Source organism: Danaus plexippus, chromosome 7 (assembly GCF_018135715.1).
Source record: "Danaus plexippus chromosome 7, MEX_DaPlex, whole genome shotgun sequence".
Taxonomy (NCBI): Eukaryota; Metazoa; Arthropoda; class Insecta; order Lepidoptera; family Nymphalidae; genus Danaus; species Danaus plexippus.
The window spans coordinates 311013-337945 of record NC_083541.1 but is presented as its reverse complement, the minus strand read 5'-3'; the positions used below and the strand labels follow the sequence as shown (position 1 = coordinate 337945).

Sequence of the window (26933 nt, the reverse complement as noted above, 5' to 3'; positions counted from 1 at the left end):
GACCCGCTAAATTTTAACCAAATCGCCACCGCTTTTAATTTTGTACCATACGTTAAAGGGTGATGCTGATTAACTGAGGCGACGATAGCTAGTTGTTTATTGCGTATAACAAGTTTTTTGTATGGGGATATTACTTATTTTAAGACTCTTTTTTATTATTTTTTTATTCCACGCTTATACACAATTACCGAGTTGGATTTCAAATTTCATCCTTGTAGGTCATCTGTAAGGAGGTTAGATTTAGGCATAACATATCAGTCAGTCAGTGCTAAAATTGACGACTAGCTAGCTTCATGAAATTTTGGGCTTCTATTTGTCCTTATCGACATGTCCTTTGTGTTTACATTAAAGAGGTTTTGAGTTATAGAAGATGCAATCGGCGCAGGATAGCCAGTTGCTTTTGCTTAAACTTGGCTTGTCACGCTGCCACTTGTCTAGATGATACTTTATTAAGGTGGGTAGTGAGGTGAGTTCTTTTAAAACCCTGCTGGAGTATTTACGGAGCCACCTAGAGCTGCGCGGTACTAAGTACTTGTGTCTGGAGGGAGGGTGTGGCGCCTGTTTCGTGAACGTCACAAAACATTCTGGAGGAGAATCCCAAAGAGTCAACTCTGTGAGTAATTATTAAACTTCATGTCTTTATCCACAGAAACCGCAATATTCTTAATATGAAATTAATAAATTTTGATTTTTTAAAAATTAAACTTTCATTTTAAGATAAAGTTTATTCTTTTGTTAAAAAGTAATAATATTGTTTCTGTCGTTTATCTCTGTGTTATATTTTATTATTCTGCCTACAATATTTTCTTTCATTATTTATGTATATAAATATTTTGGCACTTAATGTTATCCTAAAACTCTTACAAAAAGAGTATAAATATTCAACAATTTGTTTCTTAAGGTAAATTTTACAACTATATTAAAGTAGCTTACCCCTGTTACGAAGTTATGATATCGTATTTAAAAGCCTTAAAATATACCAGAGAGTTATGAAATACAACAACGATTATATGTGTAATAATTTTTAGAAAGCTAATGTTTTCTCTGTGTAGGTATTTGAAATCTTTAAGTGTTTGGTATCAACAAAATCATGTGACGTTTGGGACGTAACTACAATAGAGGGCATTGGTGGCCGTTTGGAAGGTTACCATCCACTGCAAGTAACGCTCGCGGAGAATAATGGTTCACAATGTGGATACTGCACTCCAGGATAGCTCATGGCCATGTACAGGTAGTGCAGCATGCTCTGTTACAAAACCAATTCCCTTGTTAACTTTATTTTATTAGGTGTAAGAAATAATGTTAATAAAGATTTTTTTTACTTAAAAATTCAAGAACAACTATGTTGGAAGTAGAGCAGTCATTTGAAAGCAACATCTGCCGGTAATACAGGAAAAGGTAATTTTTATCACTATAATTCAGGTTTATAAACATAGGTTAAAGATTAGGAATTTCTAAGTGATGACCATGTTTTAGGTATTTATCCTATAGTGGAATATATAAGAGTATCAACAACATAAATGAAGTTAAAGAGCTGAGACAACACTAAATTGACCAGAACTTTGTTATCGGCGGAGCGACTACCCTTACTGAAATTTTGAACTTATTTGAAAATTTATCTCCCATACAAAACTAACTCCCATAAAAATAAGGAATGAGCATATTAAACAAATCGCATATATTGCTATAAAAAATTTAAGTAGAAATAAAATCTTAAGAGTTATGACAATATTGAATATAAATTTGTTTTAGGTGCCTATTCCAAAAAAAAACAGACGCTCTATATCTGATTTCAAACTTTGTCTTTCATTATATTTCACAATAGTTAAGAAACTAAATTAAAAAATACATGCTTATAATTTTACAAACATAAAAGAATAAAAGTGTTGGATGATTGATAACTTAATATTGAATAACATTGCATAAATGAAAACCGTTTCAATTATGTTTCATATACTTCAGTCTGCTGCAGTCGCTGGCAATCTAACGCTAAAAAAATCTTTATCCTGTTGTTAAATGGCATATTTCCTTCCTTTCTGAAAATGTCTGAACTCAGTTAACTATACTTAAGTATTTTCAATTCCCTAGACGTTAACATAGTGTAAAGTTAATAGGTAATAAAAGGATTTCAGGTAATTCTTAAAATAATGAGAAGAGAATAAAAGTAATACCTCATATTAGCAGACCATTTTTTATTTATGGCCAGTAAAAACGTAAAGATGTGTTAAAATTTCTATAAATAAACCTAATCATCTAAAAACTCCATAGTTTTTAATGTTATAAAGTTTTTGTTTTATTTTATTTTAACTGCAAACCCATTGAGGACCAAATTAATATCTGCTTTAAATTTATTTATAGAGTTTTACAATTGTTAAAAAATTTAACCAACGTTTATATCCATTCAGACTATTAAGACAATCTTTGAAATTAGTACGTACATCGCATATTGGTTTATCATTCCTAAAAGACAGAAAACACTTAAATCTAAGCCACATTTACATTTATCTCTATTAATTATCTATTCAACTGAAATAGATGTGACATTTTTTATGACAAATCCCTTGTATAAGTGAAAGAAACGGGGAGAGTTTCAAAGATTTGATAGCAATTAGTTTGGCAGTTATCTGTTTTACAATAGATATTCCAACTTGGTTTTATTTTGCACATGAAAAATTAAAAAAAAAATTGTATTAGCTTTAGCTTAGGGATCTGAACAATTTTAAATTTTATATTATTCTTTAGTGCCAAGTCACTAAAAATTAAAAACACATTGAAGGTAGCAGTGCCCATAAACATTTAAACACGCATCTCGATCATGAAATATCTATTTAAAACGAAGCCACTTGTAAACAAAACGTAAAAATTTTGGTACTTGCTTTTTAACCCTTAAAATATATTTCTTAAAATAATCCGAAGTGTATTATAAATATAAAATAGATCCAGATATTATTAAAAACTAATTTAAAAAATTCTAAAAGACTAGAAATATTAAGACTTAACTCTTGTAAATATGAAGTTGCTCGCATTCTTAAGACCTGTGGTGTTGGTGATGTTTTTTGTAATAGCCAAATATTGAGATACTAAATACTGTTATAGAATTTGCGAGATTCGTTCCTTTATTATTTTTTTTTAAACATTTTGAGAGGCAGGTTTTCAAATATCAGTAAAAGTTAAAAAGGAGCTCACTGGCAAACCTGACAATTGTCGAACAAAACATCCAAGGAAGTTTAACTTAAATTTTACTTGAGGACTTTGATGTATGAAAACCGTTTATGGCGTTCGAAGTTAAATTATCCGAAACGGTGATTGGCGTGTCAGGGACCTTTAACCTGATTTCTATACTTTTGAATTTATTGGTTTTATTAAGTTTGAATTTCAACTTTATGTTATTGGAATAAGAAACATTCTTAAGTAGTTTAATTATTTACCAATCAAACTCTTCCAACAAATAATACTTGAAAATATTTCAGTGCATTTACCTTTATCTAATTAAGAGGTTTCACGATAAACTCACCTCTGAAACATATCCATTGAATTGCATTGACGACCTTAGTAACCAATTAAAAATTACTGCAGATATTATGCTTATATGATTAAGTGTGCTGGATCAAAAAACATTACTTATATAACTTTAATCATGATCAATTTAAAGTTTTTGTGAGAGTACCTGGGAGGAACCCTGTAATGCGACTTTTATGTCCTGTTCCATGGTTCTAAAAACGCCAAGAAATCTAAAACGTAATCTTTTCAAACCCCTGTATACCTTCAAAATAATAATTTTATTTTAATGTTATCAAACATATAATTTAGTATTAAAAGTCTTGTTTAATTAAATGTATATTTTATGACTCAACATTCCTCTTAAGACTTTTTAATTTATGTACAGAGAAAAGTAAAAGTCGAAGAAAAATTATTGTTGTGCAAGCGTTCCTTAAACAAAATATGACCCGTAAAATAATATTGAACATTTTGTTACCCCACTGAACGAAGAAAATAAAATAGAATAGTTCAAAGTAAGTCAAGAATCGTTCGAAGAATTGCGATATTCAAAATATTTTTATGAAAATCTTTAACATAAATTTATTTCAGATAAGCCCACGATACCAAAACGCCCATGCGTTTGTTCACGCTGGTTTTTTTTACAAAATTGATCACAATTTAAGAGTCAAAGAATGTAGAATAGTGAAGGGAAGACTGTCACCATTCTACACTAGATCTTGAAAAACTGAAAAATATCTTTCTATCTTTTATATAAAGATTGGAAAATTATTATTCCAGAATGAAACTCTGCAAGGCGCCTTAAAAATATTGAATGCAAAAATGATAGTAACAGAGAGTTGACCAGATGCACCAACGTCTTATGGACGACAAGTAGCTCTGGCTTTGTTTTATAGGGTATTTATTGAAAGCAATTTTTTTTCTCAAAAATATTACTTCCACTAATATTTTTGAAGTAAACTCTAAGTAACAAATTTGATAACTATATAAAAATTATTTAAGGCATCGTAATAATTTAAGGGTCTACCTTCAGTGTGTTCTCGTCACCGACTGAATCCTCGGTATATTTCTGGCGCCATTAAAATTCACGAAACAAGACCGGTCTCTCAGGAAAGACAATATTTTGAAACAGATTCTTCTCTTTGGCCACTCAATAAGCCATTTCCAAAGATTGAAGAGGTGGTAAGTGAAGACAATAAAACTAGTAGGTTCATATATTCATGTTTTTAACAGCAAAACAAGCCTTTTCTTTTAAAGAGAAACTGACACTAGCTCTTATTCAGAAATAAAAGAAAAATAAAATTATTTTATATAAGTTTTACTTTAAGTATATTGATATCGAGTATACTAAGATCGGGGATGAGAGAAAAATGGTGTTTATCAATATAATAAAAGTTTATAAAAACAAAATTATCCTGAAATTTAAGTTTCTATCTTAAAAATAATTTAGTTTCGTATTAAAGATCCTTTTTCCTGTAATATAAAGACTTCATGTGCATTGGTTTGATCATATTTTTGTATATTCAGTGTGCCGGTGTAACTAAATATACAGAGAATCTACGAATATTTCCAGGAGAAGTGTATGTAGCATTTGTATTGACAACAGTTGCAGTAGGTACTATCACTCATGGGTTGCGACGCGGAAACCTCCTCGAGCGCCTGGTTGTTACCGGTCCCTCACGGATTACGGTCCGGGGGGAAGGGTAGCAGCTGGGCCTGGTGCAATCTGGGCAACGACGGAGAACGATGTTTGCATAGCAGGCGTCTTTCTTCGGCGGCTAATATCCGCAGGGGGGGGATAGTCTCATGGTCCGGATGCGTGGGTTTCGTTTCGGAGCCTACGCAATTGGTTCGTGGGACTCTAGGGGTGGCGCGGTCGTGTGGCCGTATGGCCTGGCCGGTGAGTGCGGGCCGGCCTTGTGGTCGTTAGACTCTGGGCTGGCCGGCGTGTGGGTCGGAGAGGGGCCCGAGGACCCCCATCCGTGGGCTAGGGCTCCTTCTCGGAATCTGTGCGAAGGGGCTGGCGTGCCGGTCTCGGTGTGTCGGTCATCTTGCTCCCCTGTCCTCTGAAAAGGGGACTCCGGGGGCAGGATCCTTCGTTCTGCCGAGTGGACTCGTTCTGCTCTCGGCACTATCTCGCTCCCCAGCTCCTCTGTATCAGGGGACTCCGGGGATGTGGGAACAAGGAGTGGTAGAGCCTAACTGCGGTCTTCGGACTGTGGCTCGCAATGGGCTGGCTCGTCCGGGGCAGGACCACCCTCTCGCTCAACACCGGGCGTGAAGTTGCGTTCGCGCGGCGTTTCGTTCGGGAGCGGGAATTCCGGTAGCCCGGGGAGGGAGGAAGTCTCGCGGTCGGTCTACATGGGTCTCCCTTGGGGAGCTTGAATGCGCGCGTGCATGTGTGTGCGTGCGTGAGTTTGAGTGAATGTGGGGTTGGATCGTGGGACTCGCGAAAGGGGGCTGGCCTTGTGGTCTTCGGACTCTCGGCTGGCTGGGTATGGTGTGTGTGCGTGCGTGAGCGGGGCCTCAGGACTCTCCTGGCACATCTGCCTGTGGGATAGGGCCCTTGCTCGTATGCAAGGTGGAGGCGCGGGTGCACCTACGGTGCGCTGGCTTCCTGCTCTCCTAATGTTGTTCGCAGGAACTCTGGGGACGCAGGACACTCGGCGGTAATACCACTCGTCAGCTCCTCTGCAGCAGGGGACTCCGGCGACGTGGTATCCAAGAGGTGAGTATGAAAGGAGGATCGGGAAGCTTTCTTTCCGATTACCAGGTTCCGCGGTCTCTCGGCAATGGTCTCGCTTGCGGGACTGGTGCGGTGGATCGCGGACCTGGTGTTTGTATGTGTATGTATATGTGTGTAGTGTAGTGGTGGTGAGGGCGTGCCATTTTTGGCGTGCCGTTTTCTGGTTCCCCAGCTCTCCTGTATCAGGAGACCCCGGGATACCGGATCTGTCACTTCGTGACGTTGCCGAGTGGATTCGTCTGCTCTCGGCACAACCCGCTCCCCAGCTCCCCTGTATCAGGGGACCCCGGGGACGTGGGATCGGGCGGCGGGCGGTCTTCTAGACTACCCGCCGGCCAGACCGTAACCCTCATTGAGAGGACACGGGGGCGTCAGCTGCGAGGAGTAAACCTCTATAAAAAATCCCCAAATTCTCCTAGTTGCGGGGCGCGGCTAGGGGATGCTTCTTCGGGAGCGGCTGGGGGGTATCTCAGCCACCGAGCGACCAAGGGGCTCCCGCCCCCGAGGCGGGACGACGATGTAGGTCATCGGAGAGTTTTTATAAAATGAAAGCGAGTTGTAAAAACGATTTACCCCAGGAGGGTACCAGCCGCGCCGCGGCTGGAGAATCCCTCACCGGTTCGCCGGTCTGCCCCTCGTATTCTGGGGGGGGCAACAACCGCTTCGGGAGTCCTTCTTCTAAGGACTCTCTGGGACGAGGTGCAGTGGGCACGGGACCTGGCTTGGGAAAAGGACACCGATCAGCAAAAGATTTGGACAAGGTGATGGTGGTAAGCTCTGACGAGGAGCCTGTAGACGCGTCGGCGGTGCGACCAGTGGCGCGCCAGCCACTAGCGTCCAACGGTGAGAAGGGAAGAGCAACCAGAAGGAGCCCGCGTACAACGAGCGGAAGTGAGATGGAGACGGAGGAGACGCGCTCCGCCTTCTTCGCCGGTACGCCGACGAGCCTGACGCCTCTCCGGAAGCGGCCAGCGACAAGAAGACAACCAGGTGGGAGTTCGTCTGGCGGAAGTGACAAGGCTTCCTTCGCTACTGCGGTGAAGAGAGGACGGGCAGTTGAGGAAGGCGAATCGAACTCGGAGGAGGAAAACGTGGCGAGGTCGACGCGCCGGGTCGAGGTGGCCCTTTCCTCGGTTAAGACGCTGCCAGCCTCGTGCCTCGCGAAAGAGATGGAGAGGGCCCTGAGCGTCATAGTTGACGTGGCCCTCAAATCCAAGAATCTGAAGGGCGGATGCGTCAGGGCATTGAAGACGTCGGCGGCACTCCTGGGGGAGGCAAAAGAGATTCTCCTGCAGCGGACCAGCGGCGAGGAGAATGAGATTCTCCGAGCCCGGCTAGAGGAAGAAAGGAAGAAGAGCTCGCTGCTGGAGAAGGAGCTGGGGCTCCTGAGAGAGGGGCAGGCCCGCTTGCGGGCAGACATGGACCTGCTCGCCACTGCCCCGAAACCAGCACGAGACGAGAAGAGCGAGGAGGAGCTTCGCGGGTCCCTCATGAGGGACCTAGGTGCCATGATGGACGCGAAGCTCCAGGGGATCGCAGACCGGCTGCTCCCCGAAAAGCGCCTGAGGCCGCCCCTAGCGGCGGACAAGAGGCCACCCCCAGCGCCTGCGTCGGCTGCTGTGGCTGAGCCGGCAGGTAGAGTGGCGAGCAGGAAAAAGAACGGTGCCACAAGAAAACAGGAGAAGACGGCGAGACCTCTGCCCCCACCGCCTCCATCCATGGACAAGACATGGACGGAGGTGGTAAAGAAGAAGGGCAAGAAGAAGACCGGCCTGCCAGTAGCCCCACCCCAAGAGGGGCCGAAGGCGAAGAAGCCGGCCAAGGAGAAGAAGAAGGCAAAGAAGAAGAAGAAGAGGAGCCTCAAGAGCGTGAAGAATCCTGCGGTGGTAATTACGCTGCCGCGGGATTCAGAAAGGACGTACGAGGATGTCCTCAAAACGGCGCGGGCGGGACTCAACCTGGCAGAGCTAGGACTGCCGATGGGTCTCGTCTGCAAGAAGACGGTGACGGGAGCCCGCATGTTCGAGCTGCCGGAGAGCGCGGGGGAGGCGAAAGCCGACCTCCTGGCGCAAAAACTCCGGGAGCTCGTCCCTGAGGTGAAAGTCGCCAGACCGGTGAAAAGCGGGGAACTGCGAATCACCGGTTTGGACGACTCCGTCACTAAGGAGGACGTCCTCGCTGCGGTCGCTCGGCAGGGCAATTGCTCTGTCGAGCAAATACGGGTAGGGCCGATCCGCTCCCGCGGGTCCTTCAGCACCGGGCCGCTTGGGTGAGGTGCCCAGTGGAGGTTGCCAAGTGCCTGGCCGAAGCCGGCCGCCTTTTGGTCGGCTGGAGCTCGGCACGGGTGACACCGCTGGAGCCACGCCCTATGCGGTGCTACCGGTGCCTGGAGGTGGGACATGCGGGCCTCAGATGTCCGTCCAAAACCGACCGCAGCCGTCTGTGCTTCCGTTGCGGCGGCGAAGGACACATCGCTGAGGCCTGCACGTCGGACGCGAAGTGTCCGATCTGTGCGGAGGCGGGAGTCGCCTCCAACCACATGGTGGGGGGCAAACAGTGCCACCCACCGAAGCGTAGGAAGGGTAAGGGACCCGGAAAATCCTCGGTCCCCCCGCCCTCTAAATCTGCCGCGCTGGAGGTGCCCATGGAAGTGTAATGGCTTGCACAACCATAAGGTTCCTCCAGGCGAACCTGAACCATTCCCCTGGACCGCAAGACCTTTGCTTGCAGTCCATGGTGGAGTGGTCCATCGATGTGGCAGTTCTCTGCGAGCCGTATTACGTGCCCGATCGCTCGAATTGGGTATGTGATGCGGAGCAGTCTGTGGCGGTAGTCATCTCACCGGGTGCGCGCTCCTCTTCTCCTCTCTCTGTCATCAGAAGGGGAGAAGGGTATGTCGTGGCTCAGTGGGGCGACTTCATACTTGTGGGCGTCTACCTCGCTCCGAGGAAGCCCGTCGTGGAGATCGAAAGACTCCTCGACGAGGTCGGGGCTGAGGTCAGACGTGCGTCGCCGAGACAAGCAATTGTCCTCGGTGACTTTAATGCCCACAGTACGGTGTGGCAATCGCCCGCTACGGACCCTCGCGGGGAGGTGGTGGAGGAGTGGGCTGCAGCGGCTGGCCTATCCCTCCTCAACCGGGGCAATGCAGTCACGTGCGTACGACCGCAGGGCGAATCCATAGTGGACCTTTCGTTCGCTGCTCCTGCGGTTGCAACGCGTGTACGTGACTGGCGAGTCCTGGATGAGGTTGAGACGCTGTCGGACCACTTCTTCATCAGGTTCGAGTTGGCCCCACAGGATGGCTCTTCGTTCCGCCGCCGACCCGTCGGGAACGCTTCGGCGTTCCCACGGTGGTCCCTGACCGAGCTCGACAGGGACATGGCGGTGGAGGCGTCGATCGTCCAAGCTTGGACGATGCGAGTGGAGCAGCCCGTTTCGGTGGATGGGGAGGCGCGCAAATTTCGCCACAGCCTGTGGCGGATTTGCGATGCTGCGATGCCTCGCGTCGCGCAACGCTCCCCCAGACGCCAGGTGTACTGGTGGACGTCAGAGATCGCGCAGCTGCGTGCGGCTTGCGCGGTGGCGAGACGCCAGTATATCCGACAACGGAGGCGGCACCCTCGTAACGAAGCCGTCGAATGTCGGTTTCGTGACGCCTTCAACGGAGCGAAGAGCGGGCTTCAGCTCGCAATCTGCAGGTCGAAGGAGTCGGCTCGCGAGGAGTTGCTTGCGCGTCTGGACAATGACCCGTGGGGGCGTCCGTATCTCGGTGCCCGGAATAAGATCCGGGCCCAGATGGCCCCGGTCACGGAGAGTCTGGAGCCGGAGCTTCTGCAAAGCGTCGTGAGTGCCTTATTCCCTGCGGAGACGGCGCACTCGATGCTAGCGGAGGCTGGCACTTCACGTGGGCCGGACCGGGTGGAATTTATTCCGCCCGTCTCTCTGGAGGAACTCGAGGAGTCTCTGCGGCCTCTCAAAGCCAAGAAAACCGCCCCTGGGCCGGACGGCGTCCCCGGACGTGTCCTGGCCCTGGCTCTGGGCGAGTTGGCCGAGTGGTTCGTGGAGATCCTCAACGAGTGTTTGAGATCGGGTCGCTTTCCATCGTGTTGGAAAGAAGGGCGACTCGTTCTCCTCCAGAAAGAAGGTCGACCTGCAGACTCGCCATCTGCATACCGTCCCATAGTGCTGCTAGACGACGCGGGGAAGCTCTTCGAGCGTATCCTAGCTACCCGTGTCGTCGCACACTTAAGCAGCAACGGACCCGACCTGGCCGAGTGCCAGTATGGTTTTCGGGGTGGCCGGTCTACGATCGATGCCATCTCGAAGCTGAGGGAACTCGCCGATGATGCCGTTTCGGGGGGTGGGGTGATGTTGGCGGTGTCCCTGGACATCTCCAACGCATTCAACACCCTTCCGTTCGGTGTCATTGAAGAGGCCCTCAGATACCATGGTCTGCCAGTTTACATCCGGCAGACCATCGGGTCCTATCTCCGCGAACGAGAGATCTCGTTCGTGGGGAGAGACGGTAGGGTCCATCGCCACGAGGTGCGCTGCGGGGTTCCGCAGGGGTCAGTCCTCGGGCCGCTCCTGTGGAACTTGGGGTACGACTTCGTACTTCGCGGCGCCCTCCAGACCGGGCTGAGCGTCGTCTGCTATGCGGACGACACGCTCGTCGGGGCCCAAGGCGTGGACCTGGCAGAGGCGACGTTGCGAGCTGAAGCGGGAGCCGCCTCGATAGTACGGCGCATCGAGATGCTCGGGCTGAGGGTGGGTCTCGACAAAACCGAGGCCCTCCTGTTCCACGGCCCTCGAGCACGACCACCGCCGGGCGCCAGCATCAACATCTGCGGCGCCCGCGTCGAGCTCAGTCCCCGGATGAAATATCTGGGGCTGACTCTGGACGGTAGGTGGAACTTCCGGGAGCACTTTCGCGGTCTCGTCCCGAAATTACTCGGGACGGCGAACGCTCTCGGAAGGCTTCTGCCTAATCTCGGTGGTCCAAGCGCGACATGCCGGCGCTTGTACACCGGCGTGTTGCGTTCGATGGCGCTGTACGGAGCACCAGTGTGGGCCGGTGCCCTCTCGAGGCCGAACGTGGCGTCGCTGCACAGAGCGCAGCGCGTCATGGCTTTGAGAGTGGTGCGTGGATACCGCACGGTCTCCCACGAGGCGGCTTGCGTGCTCGCTGGGACGCCTCCCTGGGACTTGGTCGCCCAAGTTCTGGCGGAGGTGCACCAGTGGCGCGCACGAGCTCGATCCCAGGGTGTGAATCCGCCCTGGGATCCGGTGGATGGTTGGCGACGCTCCGCACACGAGGAGCTACTCCGTCGATGGAGGCGGCGGCTCTCCGAGCCAGTGGCCGGGTTGCGCACCGTGGAGGCGATTCGACCGCTCCTTAAGGAGTGGGTGGATCGCCGACACGGTTCCTTGACCTTCCGGCTGGTGCAGATCCTCTCGGGGCACGGTAGCTTCGGGCGGTATCTGTGCTACATAGTCGGAAGAGAGCCGACGGCGGCGTGTCACCATTGCAGTTGCGTGGATGATACGCCCGACCATACATTAGCGGAGTGCCCTTCGTGGGAAGCGGAGCGTCGCCAACTAATCACCGAAGTTGGCGCGGACCTTTCGCTGCCGGCCGTAGTCAAGGCTATGGTAGGTAGTGAGAGGGCCTGGGCGGCGGTGGTCTCTTTCTGTGAGGTTGTCATCTCGCGGAAGGAGACTGCCGAAAGGGGGAGGGAAGATGATCCCTCCTCGGCGCCGATGCGCCGACGTAGGCTGGGTCGTAGGCAGCGGGCTTATGCCCGCCGAATGCCTCCCCAGTGAGAGGAGCCTGCGGGTGTCGGAGGGGTAATCCGATGCCCGATGATCCAGGCAAATGGAGAGCTGCAGGCCTTACGTTCTGGCAGGCAGTTCTTGGAGAAGGAAGGGGGGTGTGGGTGGGGCCCACCTCTCCTACCGAAGGCGGAGTCCCCTTTTAGGGGCTCGTGCGTAGTGAACGGATGAATGGCAGGCCGTCCCCGTTACACTAGCTTACGCACTGCGCCGAGAACGTCGAGGTGGTTTTAGTGGGTAAAAATCCCACATACCCCGACCGGGTTCCCCCTCGGTCGGAAGTCTTTCAGAAGATTTCCCCTCGTTACCAAAAAAAAAAAAAGGTACTATCACTCATATCGATGCCAGTAGAGCTTTAGTAAGTTTGTTTTTACCTTGTGTAATTTTTCAGTAGAAGAAATTATTGAAGTAATTTTTCTACAACATTTAAAGCTAAACCTGATGTGTATGTCATAGAACTATGTAGATAAGATAATCAGTGAAAACAAGAGAAAAAAATATTTCAGAATCGCTGTTCACGTATGTTGTCTTGGCGTGGCTTATGGTTGCAGGTTATCTAGATCCACACAAGTATCACTGGCGAGTAGTCTAGTGTCCCTCAAACTAAATCGACCCTGTCGTTTCATTCAATCTTTGCGAAATAACATGAAGTCAACTGGTAAAAGATCACCATGCTCTTGTAATTATTGAGTAATTTAAAAAATATTGATCAGGTGTATTAAAAATATGGACTTTTGGTATTTTATAGTTTAATGGTTTATATTTTTTAGATTGGTGTTTCCAACGAAGAGGTTATACAATTTCTAGATTATGAATTATATAGTGATCATGGATGTATTGCCAACTAAAGACTTTAATTGGCAGGTACATCCATGATCACTATATAATTCATAATCTAGAAATTGTATAACATCTATAACAATACTTATAGAAGTGGACCGTGGAAATATACCTCATTTGACGTCATCACAGATACAACATCCCATAGTAGGGTAAGAGCTCCAGGTAATATGAATCCCTGTTTTACTTTGTCGTTAAAAATTGAGAATATTAAAAATATACAAAATATAATCTTCACACTTTTTATATTACTATTTTAAAATGATAACGTAGATTATTTTTTTTTGAATTTTTCATTCTTTAAACAGTAACAATCGATCTCAGGTAGTTTAGAACACGTGGCCATAGCTGCAATCATGACGGAAAGAATCGCCTATGAAATGGAGTTAGATTCATTTGATGACCGTGTATAAAGTTTAGATAGACAAAATTATAGTTAAATGTTGGAGATGATTGAAAAAAATTCAATTCCAATTATTACGAGAGAAAAATACTAGTAAGCAAATTCAATTCTGAAAATCGTTGGAAAAAACGAGGCCCGAAATTTTTATTTCTTAGATTTGAAGCATCTGTCCCAAAGTATTTTCATTTTAAAATAAACTTTTACTCAGTTGATGGAACCGTTTCTATAACACACGTTGGAATCGAGTTGGGTCAAGGCATAAATACTATTGCCACTCAAAATATGTGCTTACTTTCGTAACATACCCATAGAAAAAAATCCAAATAAAACCTAGTAAAACTGTATCAACAGCCAATAATAAAGGATCAGATTCAAGTGTGATAACTCAAAACGTTGAAATAGGTGTGCGAAATTGTTGTGATGAACTATTAAGAAAGTTAAAACCAGCAAGAAAACAATAAAATAACCCCTCCTGGCTAGATCTCACCCAAAAAGCTTTTTCTATGAATATTGATTTACAAGTATACAGTTTTGTTAGTCCGGAAGATTCAATAACATACGATATTTCCGTCGCTACAGGGGCTGAAGTTGAGCTAGATATGCTAACAGGAGAATGGAAAATTTTAAGATACGGATACGATTTAATTGATTGTTAATTTAATTGATTGATCATTTTGCGATAAGGCTGTCTTGGGAGCCAAAAGTTGTATACTTGAACTCCTCACTCAAAATGAGAACTCGACAGTTTATATATAATAGTATTATTTTCACTTGTATTCTTGCGATCCTTTTTTATATTTCAGCCACAGGAGAACCAGCAACATGTATGGCAATAGTTATACCATTTGCTTTGAGAGCAGCCATAGCGTCTGCACGCCTGGAGCTGGAATACCTACAACTCAATGGTTCCAAATGAGTAAAGTATTTATTGTGTTCTTTTTTTCACATAAAAATTTTAAATATTTCTTATTGACATTCTTTTAGATGGCGCTTTTACGATTGACAAAATGTCTTGGAAGCATGACAAGAACAGCAGATTTCAAATTTTATTAATCTTCTTTAAAATGAACCAAAATTTGTTGACATTATTAATATAAGGTTTTTTATTATTATTAGATCGATGTATATAATTCATATACATTTTAACACTCTTCTTTATATGTAACTGAGGTTCACGATTAAATAACAATATTTATATGTATGCTGGAAAATATTTTTTTTAAATAGTTAACATCAAAATATATTATTTATTTAGTTATAACATCTGGTAAAACTTTTAAATTTGTATAAGATAATTTATATTAAGAAGTCACTTGTAAATAAGTAATGCAAGATTTTTCTTTTATTAGACCTTTAGTTTCTTTTAGTAGAAAAAATCTAATTTTAAGTAAATACTCATATGAATTAATATAGTTAGATTAAGAGACCAATTAATGAAGACTTCCTTGTGATTGAAAACTTAGTTTGAAAATTTCTGAAAACATAAAAGAATCAATATCAACTTCACCTACATTTACACAGATTCACTCCCACCTAATTGCAGTGAACAAATCAATAAATTTATTTATATCTATTTCATAACTAATTGATAACAGCAAGTAAGTAATTTGTTAGTATTACTCGCTATCAGAGTGCAGTGACTCAGGTATATTCTCTTTGACCGATAAAAAATGAATCAGGATTTCATTTATTCGAGTAAGTTTTTTTTTAATGACCACGCATATCATTTGACCGTGCTGTTCATAGTCAGATATATCCTTTCTTGATTGGAAAGCGTACATTTCTCAATTCAGAAAATTCAAATAAATGGTAGGAAAATAAGGATTTAATTTATTGATCGCTTCCTTCTTGTATCGTTCTATCAATACAACAATTATATACAATAGTTTTGAGTACACAACAAGCATTCACTGAATAAATATAAAAGATATATTAACATATATTTTTAATTTAAATAAGTAACCGACCCACACGTTCCGTCACTTCTATTGCTGTATAACCGTTGGAATTGCTGCTTGGCTGACACTATCTTCCTGAGTGTTCTATGTTCCATAGAAGGGTCGTATCGCGCTGCGCCACCGACACGCATCACATTTTATTTAATTAATTAATTTTGTTGCTAAGCGCCTACTCAAAGTTATTTATTTTATCTAAAATATTTCAAAGACTTCGTTTGGAGGTTTAATAAAAAAGATTTTTTTTTTTAATATAAAATTTTTAAATAACATGAAATACCTTACAATTAAAATTGAAAAACAAACAATCGGAACACGTCAAGAAACCAAAATAATGTGTAAGCTTACATCAAGAAACAAATAGAAAGATAATATTAAACTAATTATGTTAACCGTCGTCAGAGACGTCTTTAAACGACGAGCCTATTATTATTAACGTTCAAAGTCCGTGTAGAATGAATTAAAAAAAAAAAATTAAAATGAAAAACTGATAATTATGTAAATAACGGGATATCAGTTGATATGTTTCATAGATTTGATCATCCGTAGAAGACATCGTCTTAAGTCCTCTGGGTCTCACAAATTCCCTGTCTACTAGGACATCTTCATTTCGTCTTCTCATCTTCACAATTGCTGTACCGTTACCGTAAACCTCAGGAAGATTGGTAAATTAAAAAAGCAAGAGTCGTAAACGGCTAAAATATACTTTACTTTACTATATTCATAGATACTTTGAGACGTGGAAGAACAAAAACAAATTTCATTACCATAACGTAACATAATAAGAATTGTTACCATTTTCGATATTAAGTATATCAAAAGTTTGGTTATAAAAAGAAATAACATGAATCACATATTTTCATAATATCCGATACTAACTGAATTATTAATTTCGGAGACATATGATGTAAATTCACATTATGAAACTCTTTATTTTCTCCTAAATAATAACAAATATATTATAATAACATTAAAAGTTGCTAAAGTTTTAATAATATGAAATTTTATTTTAAATGTCTCGGTTGTTCCAACTTTTTACAGAATTTTTAAGTGCAAATATAAAAATATAAAAATTAATAAATTCTTAGAAAACAGGCTTGTGAGTAAAACCGATATTTGTTCGTTTTAAAATAAATTCCAAAATTGAAGTTTCTGAATACGACCAAAGATATATATATACATATATATATACGTTTCTTTGATGACTCGCATTAGTCTTTACTTGTGGCGTAATTCTTTGACCAGATAATGATGATGGCATCCGAAACAAATCGAGAGAAACTTTAAAAAATCCTATCTTATTAAGAATTATTATCATAATACTAGCCGCTCGCCCCATGTAACTTACGTCTCCGTGGAATTTAATATATAAAAGTAAAAACTATTTTCAGTTTCCACAAAAAATTTCGTCTTAAGTTGTCCTCATATCTCTTTCAAAAAACGTCTTTAGTGTATAAACCACATAAAGGCATAAAATAAGACAATTTAATACTGACTCTGAACAGGAAATTTAGAAGTGAAAAAAAAATTCTTTTCAAAAAGTAATAAGTGTTTTGGTTTTATTTTTCGGAAATTATTAATTTAATATTATTTATAAAAATAACACGAAAATAGTACAATAATTTAAGTAAATATATCAAATTTTAAAGTACACACAATATTATAGATCGAAACAATTACGGTTTAATTACCGTATTAAATAAATATAGGCATCTGTCTCTTCTAAGTAACTTTTTACCTCTTTTTTATATCAAAAGTGGCAAACGTGCAAACGGCCTACTTGATGGAAGGCAGTCACCGTCGCCCATGGACATCTTCAACACAAGGGGTGTTGCGGATGCCTTGTCGGCCTTGTTCAATTGTTACAAAGTTTACTAACACCTTTATGATGATATGAATATCTAATTAATTTCTTGCTTGTCGTCGACGAATAAATAATCAAATAATTATTTAATAACTGCTGACTGTTAAGATACAAATGACCATAACTTCATGGTAAGTATAATTTAAATCAATGTCATTTTAAGATAAAAGGGAACAAAAAAGATTTCCGAATTTGTTTGTATTAACTCTTGATGACTCTTGAACTGTTCGTCTACTACAATATTGTAGGTATAGTGAATTTAAGGGTTAAATATACCGTTTGCAATACCCAAACTTTATGCTAAAAATATAAACAAACTTCTTGAATGTGTTATAAATCAAAGAAAAATCATTTCTTTATTATATATACCAGTTCTTTATTTAAAACCCACGGCCATTTGTAATTTTTGATTGCTTCATAGACTTATGTAAAGATGCAAAATTTTATGTGGGAATACCACGTTCGAGTTGGACCAATATTGTACGTCTTAAAGAAATTTTATATATTTTTTTTTCTAAACAAAATTTCAGGCTTAGTGACTCAATGAAAAACAATTGCACAACACAATGTTTATTCTATAATCATATTTTAAATTAGAATAAAGTTGATACGCATTGTAATTGTACAAAAAATATTATGATTTCAGACATGCAAGAAAAACTGCATATTTCTTATAATTTATTTATTAGCATATTTACGCACTTTTAATGTTAAAAAAAAATCGGGTATGAAACCAGGAGTCAATTTCCAATCATTGCATTTATATTTTATTAGAATTTTATGTAAAAATATTCAATGATATCGGATTCGCAGCAAACATAAAATGAGCTTCAGGTGCGATTTGGTACTAAAGGCAAAAAATATCTATCATTGGTTCACACATATTTGTCAATATAAATGAAATATGTAGATGTTACGGTTAGTATGAGGACATCAATCCTATATGAATCCTTTGTAGAATAGTTATGGTATGTTTATGTATATTAAGGTATGTATATTAAATACACAATATTTATTTTTATTTACATTGTAAGGCTTAATTATTCTTCTAGAAGCGCCGAAATGGTTTTGCTAATAATATTTTTTTGAGTGTACTGTACTCTTAAGCAACAGAGACTTAATGCTAAATTTAAATTCGGGTTGCGTTAGTGACAGAATTAATTAAAGTAAAGATATCTAGGATTTGCGAGTCTATTCATTTAAATAAAACTAATATTTTTGCATGTACTACGCTTTTTTTATATTTTTAACTGCATAATCCCGAAGTTTCGGTTCTTTTGCAGCAATAGTGATCACAGACAGACGAGATGAAAATGTCTATCAGTTGGTTTTGTTATTTGTCAGCTACCGCCAACGATTTCTTAATTTCTAAGCGTACAGCTCTGGATACTTGCAGAATGTGGTTACTGTGTCTCAAGGTCTTGCGGTGTGATCCTGGACATGGAATTTGGTCCCAAAAGTTGGACAGATTCCAGTCATCTTCTGTATTGAAATTGGGATCTTTTTTAATTTCGATAGCCTCGTGGATCAATCTCGGTATGTACCTATCGTCACGAGCAAGGATCTGTGGTTTGTCGAACCGAATGTAATGGCCTGGTTTATCCATGGTGTTTTCACACACTGCTGACTTCAACGCACGCCTATTTTTAACGTCCGAGACACGATCTCGCCGCCCGTGATCACGGTTGCTGCAAAGAAACCGAAACGCCGGGAGAATTTAGTTTTAAAAATAATAGAAAACTCGTAGTGTATTCGAAAATATTAGTTTTATTTTAACTGAAGTAAATAAAAAATCTATTTCATATTTTTTTCCATGAAGCAGATTGTATATTTCAGTAGATAGAATAAACGCAACTCATAATATTCAACTTTACTTTAATTATAAGTTTATAAGGAAATTACTGATGTCATTATTTTTAACCGGATAGTTTAGAATCTGCATCAGAGAGTAGAGAGTACAGTATTTGGACGATATTAAATGATGTAAATTCCCTCTACAGTTCGCTATATTATATAACAATATTTCTCCTTGCATAATTTCTATCTTTAATTATTTTTACGTTAAGCTAACTAAATAAAAATATGTATTTTTTAAAATTTTATTTGAATGCATTTTAAGGAAAAGAAATTATTATTTTTTTTTTGTTATATTTATACAGCGTTACCAAATCAATCAACTTCTATGTACGATTCATTGAACACGACTCACGACTCACGACTCGCTGACGTAACCCATACTGATAATTTAAATGGAAAATAAACACTGTCATACAAAAAGCGGTCTCCTAAAATTCCGGGTGGCAATCTTAGTCGACATACGAGTACAAGAAACCGGGTGAATATTTGTATAAACATTTAAAAGTAATGATATCTTGTTCTATTTTAATATTAAAATGTACTCAAAATTCCGCATCTCATACATGAACCAAATAACAAGTTTTTTAAGGTTTCCAGATCATTGGGCTGTTAAATTAAGATCACTTGCGTCGTTTAATCAAAAAAAGAAAAATAATATCCAAAACAGTTCGAGCGTTATATTTTGTAAATCATTAACCAGTTCTAAATGACTAATAATGAAGCAACAAATTGGATACATTATCAATCTAGACCAATAATTAATAATTAACTATCATGAGGCTATCGTCGACGCCTGATTAATAATATACTACTATAATGTCCGAGATTTGAGGGCAGTTTTTATCACGTTATGTTACACAGGGAATACAAACAAACAGACAAAATTATACTTTGATTTCATAAAATCATTTTAAGAAGCGCAACATTTGTGATATTTAAAAAAATATATTTAGGTTTTTTTTTTGTAAAACATATCTCTGTTTATAATTCAAAACGTATTTTCAATTAAATAGTTTTACGTCAGAACTATTTTATATCAGTGCATGGTACCTATAACATCATGCAACGAGTGGGATATAACAACAATTGAGGGTATCGGGAACCGTCTGCACGGCTACCATCCAATTCAGGTGACATTGGCTGAGAACAACGGCACACAGTGTGGCTACTGCAGTCCAGGATGGGTCATGGCTATGTACATGTGAAATTAACCTTTAATGACAGAAGAATAAAACTCAATTTATTAAATGACACAGATCGGTCAATATAAAACGGATAAGTTTGTGCCTTTTCAGTATTCTAAAAAATAAAAAACCGACGATGTTGGAAGTAGAGCAGTCATTTGGAAGCAACATCTGCCGGTGTACTGGAATCAGACCCATCTTAGAGGCGTTCAAGAAGTTCGCTTCAGATGCTCACGATGTATTAGATACCGAGGACCTAGAAATATGTAAAAAGTCTGGTCGACCGTGTGCGAAGAATAGTTGTGACGAATCTGATTGGTGTTTATTATCTAAAAACGAACTTAATGGAAAACTACTGCACATTATATTAAATGATAACAGGGTCTGGTTCAAAGCGACGTGTATATCTGACATTTTTGAAAATTTCCAAAAATGGGGAACTGAGTCTTATATGCTTCTGGCTGGAAATACAGGGAAAGGTAAATGTTATAATTAAACTACGTTGAAGTTTCATTGATTATTTGGAATTAATTTTTAACTTCGTATAAAACGATAACATTATATTTTCTATTTTCCAGAATGCAACAGTCGCTGGTAATCTTATGCTGAAGAATTTTCACCTCGATTTTTTTTGCACAACTTACTATATGTAAATAATTTTGATAGATTACAAAAACATTTCTCTTCTTTCCTATTTGTTCCGAGCAGTTTTTGTAAAAAGATGGTTATATAATTTTACATTGATTTATATAAATTATTTTTATTAGCATTGTTGCAAGTTTTTTGGTAAGCTTTCTCATTGCTTGAATAGCAGTAGTAGTAGGGGTAGACAGCTACGATGAATCTGAGCGTCCTTGAAAAAGTGCGGCAGTGCTTCAGGTCGGAAAGTTTTCTTGTTTATAGAAAGCACAAGTCCGGTCGTATGTGGAATACTGCTGTCACATCTGAATAGGAGTTGCCTTATGTCACTCGCTTGGAGTAGGAGACATGGTAAAGGCTCATTGGTTATAGATATTTTAAATAAGTCATATGCTTGGAATAAAATAATTGGGAATTAATATATATAAATAAATTCTCAATTATCTTATTACTTACATAATATAAACCTAATTATGTTATAATACTCTCGGGCTCCTATATCCAGTATTTTATTACTACCGCAAATACTACTTCACTTCTCGGGCCCGGCCTTAGTTCAGGCCATGGTGCGGAGCGAGGCACTACGAAGCCGTCTCCTCCTTCTGCAAAGCAGTCATGCTAGCTACGGAGAATGCCAGGCGTATGAGGGATCTATTCTCCTCACGCTCCAGCCGCAGCAGGGGACGCTTCAGGCGTTGGGGATCGCGAGACGATCTCCAGCCTCCCCAAGCGCGGGTCTGCGGACGGCGAGCAAGGATAGTTTGTCGCCCGATCAGAATCAGATCCTCAGAACACGTGTGCCTCAAAAAGCCATCAGACCACCACAGATGGGGTTCTAGAGCCGTTGTCAAACCGGGTTGCGGGTGCAAGCGCAGTGATGTACCGCGGCCTGGCTCGTAGCAGGAGAAGGTACGGGGGATTTTTGGTCAGTAGGAGCCTGACTCTCCCTCTCGCGCCACCCAAGACTAGAGGGAACATTTGATGATTTTCCCCTTTATAAAAAAAAAGTACTACGTCACTTATAATTTTTAGTTCTTATTTAGTTCATACTAATGACATCGTGGTGAACCGTAGATGTAATAACTGATCAAGTTTATCGCTAAATATGAGAATAATCTGTCCTAAAAGCGTATTTTGATATAATTCTTAGTGGCTTTTTTTAAAACTACTTATTACATTTGTATCTAATGATGATAGTTAATTCTGATTATCTACTAAGTTTTCTATGATTTTCGAATACTGAGTTACAAAATCTTTAGTCAGGCAAATATGATTGTTACATTCTGTTTGTAATTTACTATCGATATCTTAAAGTGATTTCATTGCGTTATTAAAATATATCCATCTAAGTAATTCAGATTACCAGTCAGACTTATAACTGCGGAACCGAGACCGTCAAGAACTCCTCTTTTTAGTATAACTAAATTTAAATGACTGCAATTGATCGAGAACGGTTTGAAGCTTTTATTTTATATAATTAATATTAGGCTGAAATAACGAAAGATTTAAATTATTAAGATGAGAGATTTTACTGTTAACCTACTTGTAACTCTGTGATATCGATTTGTTTTAAAAATAATGTTATTGAGATATTATATTTCAGAAACATAATTTGAAACGTAATATACAGATTTTCAATTTTAATGTCCTGCGTTAGAGCCGGATGCAGTTGGAGTAATAGGAGAGTAATCCGTTACTTATAGAGAGTTTCTTTAGCCTAGATTTGCTGATTGGCCCGCGTTTCTGTCGGGTATATATCAGTATTGGGAGAACAACCAAAACTGTTTCTTACTAATTAAAATAAGCGTAACTTTTGACGAGAATCCTATGGACTTTTAACAAATATATTGGTCCTCAGAAAGTACCGGTTTTCAGGGTCTATAGAATTTTTATGAGCCTCTTTCAAATCTCTCGTATGCACTGAACTATATTCATGAATTAAATTATTAGCCTTATTCATTTCATCTCTGTGTTGACTGTTCACTGTTGAAACGAATGGGCACTCAGCTCTATGTTTTGTGGGTCAAAGTATTACTGGATACTTTGACCCACAACACCCACAAAACATAGTCTTTATTTGGTAAAAATGTGTATTGAACTATTATAGGCTAAAAGAGCAAAATAACTTAAATCGATAACAGATTTATTCTTTAAATCCAATTTTAAGACTCGTAATTATTCTAAATGTTTATGAAATCGTTTAATAATTCTATTTTCATTTGGAGTGTGAGCTGCTATTCTAATATGTTGAATTCTATTATTAATTTTACAATTTCAGCAAACGACTGATTTGTGAATTCAGAGCCATTATCTGACTAACCTAAAATATATGGGTATGGATTACCGACCGTCAGTAGTGTTTTCGTTTAGTTTTTTATGACTCAATGGAAAATTTATTAAAACAGCATTTGGTTTTATCGAACGCGTCTACCTTTTTAAGAAACTACCCAAATACGAAAGCTCCGCACGTAACCTGAAGGTCTTATTATAATCTGTTCAAACATTTATTAATTTAATCTCTAATATTATGTTTCGGGATATGTGTATGTATATAATATAGATACCTATCACTTGTAGCATTAATGAAGAATTCATCAGTCGCATTAATTTACGTTTGATGTTATTCGTGAATAATAGTGGTTTTTCTTTAAGAGAAAAAATATCTGGATGCACTCGGCACTTTTTTAAATTAGCTAGTTCCTCTGGGATCAAATGGTGTGTACGAAGACGCCTTAAAATTTCTTTAGCACGATTAGAAAGTTATCTTATGTAGTTATTTTTAATATTCAATATTTCGGCTGTAACAGGACGATTCATTGAGAAAACTATATCATTATTTGAATTATTTAAAATTTGTACTTAATCTCCGCTGTTCTGTACGTTAGTGAGGCAATCGAAAATTAAACAGTTACTAATTATCTGGTTAGGAACTAATACACCCCCATCCTTCGAATCAATATTCAGTTTTACTAATTATTACTTCGTAAAGATTAACATTTGGTGCATTATATTTAGAAATAAGTATTTCTAGTAATTAACTTTTTATTTCTAAAATCAACCTTAAAATCCTACAAGTCTATCAAATCAAAACGAATAATAAAATTCTAAAAAAACTAGATAAGGTTACAGAGTAATCCTGATTATAAGCGTTGTAGTTGTTAGTTCCTTAACATGAGTATAATTAAGAGGTATGTGAGAAAAGTATTTTTGGAGTGCCTGAGGTGATAAAAGACCGATAAGCTCCCGTGTCTATGAGGGATTTTAAGAGGGTCGTCAATTTCTATACATCCTAATTGCCTAAAATTAACTTTTAGCCTTCCTGATATCGCCACCTGTAAATTTTTTCTTGTTTTATATTACCGGTGTATGAGTCGTAGTCCAATTCGTAGACATTAATTTCACGAGTTTTTGAAATAGTTAGGTGTTCGGTGACAGGTCGCGGTCTCTATGCTAATTACGTCCAATCAAAGGTAAGGTTTTGGACATGAACTGACTGATACGACTCTTAGGACATGTCATATTATTAAAATTTTTAGTCGACTATAAAGATGGCTTATGTGGAGCTCTAAAGATATTAATGTACGCATTATAATTTGGAGGTGAAACACGGAACATTTGTTGAGTCCGTGTAAAATAACAAGATTGCTGCAGAGCTTGTAACGTTGTTCAATATGCCAGTAATAAGTGGCAAATTGGTTGACTCACAACCCGGTTCTGTTGCAAAATATGCCTATACTAATTAATCACATGTACATTTATAAAACGAGTTAATACGTGTGGGTTACCTTCAATGTAACGCAAAACCCTGAGTGACTTGTAAATTTCTACTATTTTGTACTGGGATATTTAAGTGATATAGTATATGTATATTGAATTCACTTAACTATCTAAATTCGTCAATAGTATCGAGTCTAGAATGTCTACTTCTACACGTACTACGGTTACTTGATACTCTTGGATGAAAAATTTTGAGAATTAATATTAAAACACTAGAAATAAAGAGCAGTGTTCATACGATGTCTCTATATATATATATATATATATATATACTATATATTAAAACAAATTTAATAATAAATTTATAAAATTTACTTGGAATGGTAAAAAAATGTTTAAACTAGGATAGGTAAGGATGTCAAAATTTCAGAGTACTTATAATGAACATAATTTACTTGCCGAATCGATGTAGGGATTCATCTCTGCTAGCTGCCAAGTAGATTCGGATACTCGATATCGGTAAGTCACGCGACCTTACCGGATATAACTCGAATATATTACCGACTGCCAAAATTACGATTGGCGGCAGCGGGGTTGCAAGAAAAATCTGTTTTACTTATACAACTATATTCTAGTTACAATTAAGACTTTTAACCAACTACATACATCCTAAATAGGTGTCTGTAAGTCAGCGGTTGACTCTAGACTGAATATATGTTAAAACCCATTTCCCATTCCCACCGATGGCTCAGAGTCAGCATACGGTACTTAGCACAATTGATGTACTATAAGACTATTCCTCGGCTATGATTACGTAACAAGATGACATTGGCTTTCAGAGTAGCTCTATATATAATATCTGTCATTCAAATACCAAAAAACAACAACAATATTCATTAATTTCGAAAAACTCTATTGTCACATACGTGTTAGCTCGTTAAAGAAATAAAATAAATCTCTGAAGTTGTTAACCGAAGCTCACTACTAGATCGGGTGGTAAATGCAAGAAATTGTGATTCAATTTTGATTTGACACCATTACAAATTTGTGTTGCCTTTTTATTAATTAGTTATTTGAGCTCTTTTAGGTTGAGTAATATGACTGACTTCTTTAGTACGATGCAATTCTCTTTTTCTTAAATATTATGTAACCATAATAGTAAATTAAATAAAATGCCGATGACCTATTCTAATATGGATGTTAAATTTTGAGATAAAACTTTATGTGTATGATAATCAATTGTGGTCAACAGAAAAAGATGGTTAGTCGTAATGTTAAACAGTAAGGCTCTGGTTTAAAGCGTTTTACATATAAAAATTATGTTGAACTGAATACAATCAAAAAAATGTAATTGTCGTCATACAGCGACGTCCAACATTACACTGATATGTTTTAAACGTTTAATTTATTATTAATTGTTTACTGACATTCCAGTTTTCCTAAATATGTTTAAGGTAAAGAGCTCACTCCGCAGCAAAAGTATTGGTCGCCGTAGGGTGGCTGAATTCCGGCCACCGTAGGGCGCGGCCTGTGGACGGCAGATTTCGGGGCATATTGTCGTCGGACAACAACTACAGGTGGGTGACGGGGCCCGTCTGACCATCTGATGGGTCGATACCTGTCGGGAGGGTAGTGACGAATGCTACGGCGATACCCGCCGTTCTGACACAGGGGCACATGACGAACATGGGTTGGTTTTTAATCAGTAATAGTCTGGCAGTCCCCTTCGCCCTTCCGCGAGGGCGGTGAGGCTCAATGAGTATTTTCAACCCAAAACACAAAAAAAATATTCAAAGACCCCACTTCTCAAACTCGTCTATGTGTATATCGACGACAAATAGGAACCATTATACTTCATGAACTTGTATATTCCTAATTGATTTTCCACAATCAAATTCGGCAACGTATCCGCAACATCTTTTATGTTGCAGATATCCATGGGCGGCGGTGACTACCTTCCATCTAGTAGGCCACCTGCTTGTTTGCCACCTTATATAAAAAAAATATGTTAGCAACAAGGTTAACAAAATCTGTGTCATTAGCTCAATTATTATGTTTATTGCACTTCAATTATATTTCATAAATGAAATTGAACAATAAATGCACCTAATTTTGTAATTTTACTTTTATATAAACGATTATAGATATCTGTTTTTATTGAACCTACTATATTGCGTAAAGTAATAAAAAAATAATTATTTTATGTAAAACTGTACCAAATGAGCATTGGTGTAAAACAAACGAAAAAAAATAAAATTCTTAAACTTGCACCGTCTCATTTTAAAACATTATCTGCGTGTTAAATGTAAGTCACAAATTTTAACGTATCTGCATTGTATGTACGTATGTATAAAGCATACGTTTACAAGACACCACACATCAGCGATTACGTTAA

The 26933-nt window shown here is 39.8% G+C and overlaps 1 long non-coding RNA gene across 1 annotated transcript; it reads left to right on the top strand.

The window, feature by feature from the left end:
* The first annotated feature begins 1013 nt into the window (after positions 1-1013).
* LOC116770938 (uncharacterized) lies at positions 1014-1718 on the top strand. Its single transcript, XR_009752519.1, has 3 exons — positions 1014-1231; positions 1336-1398; positions 1477-1718. It is a non-coding gene; the product is annotated as an uncharacterized LOC116770938 (long non-coding RNA).
* The last annotated feature ends 25215 nt before the right edge of the window (positions 1719-26933 follow it).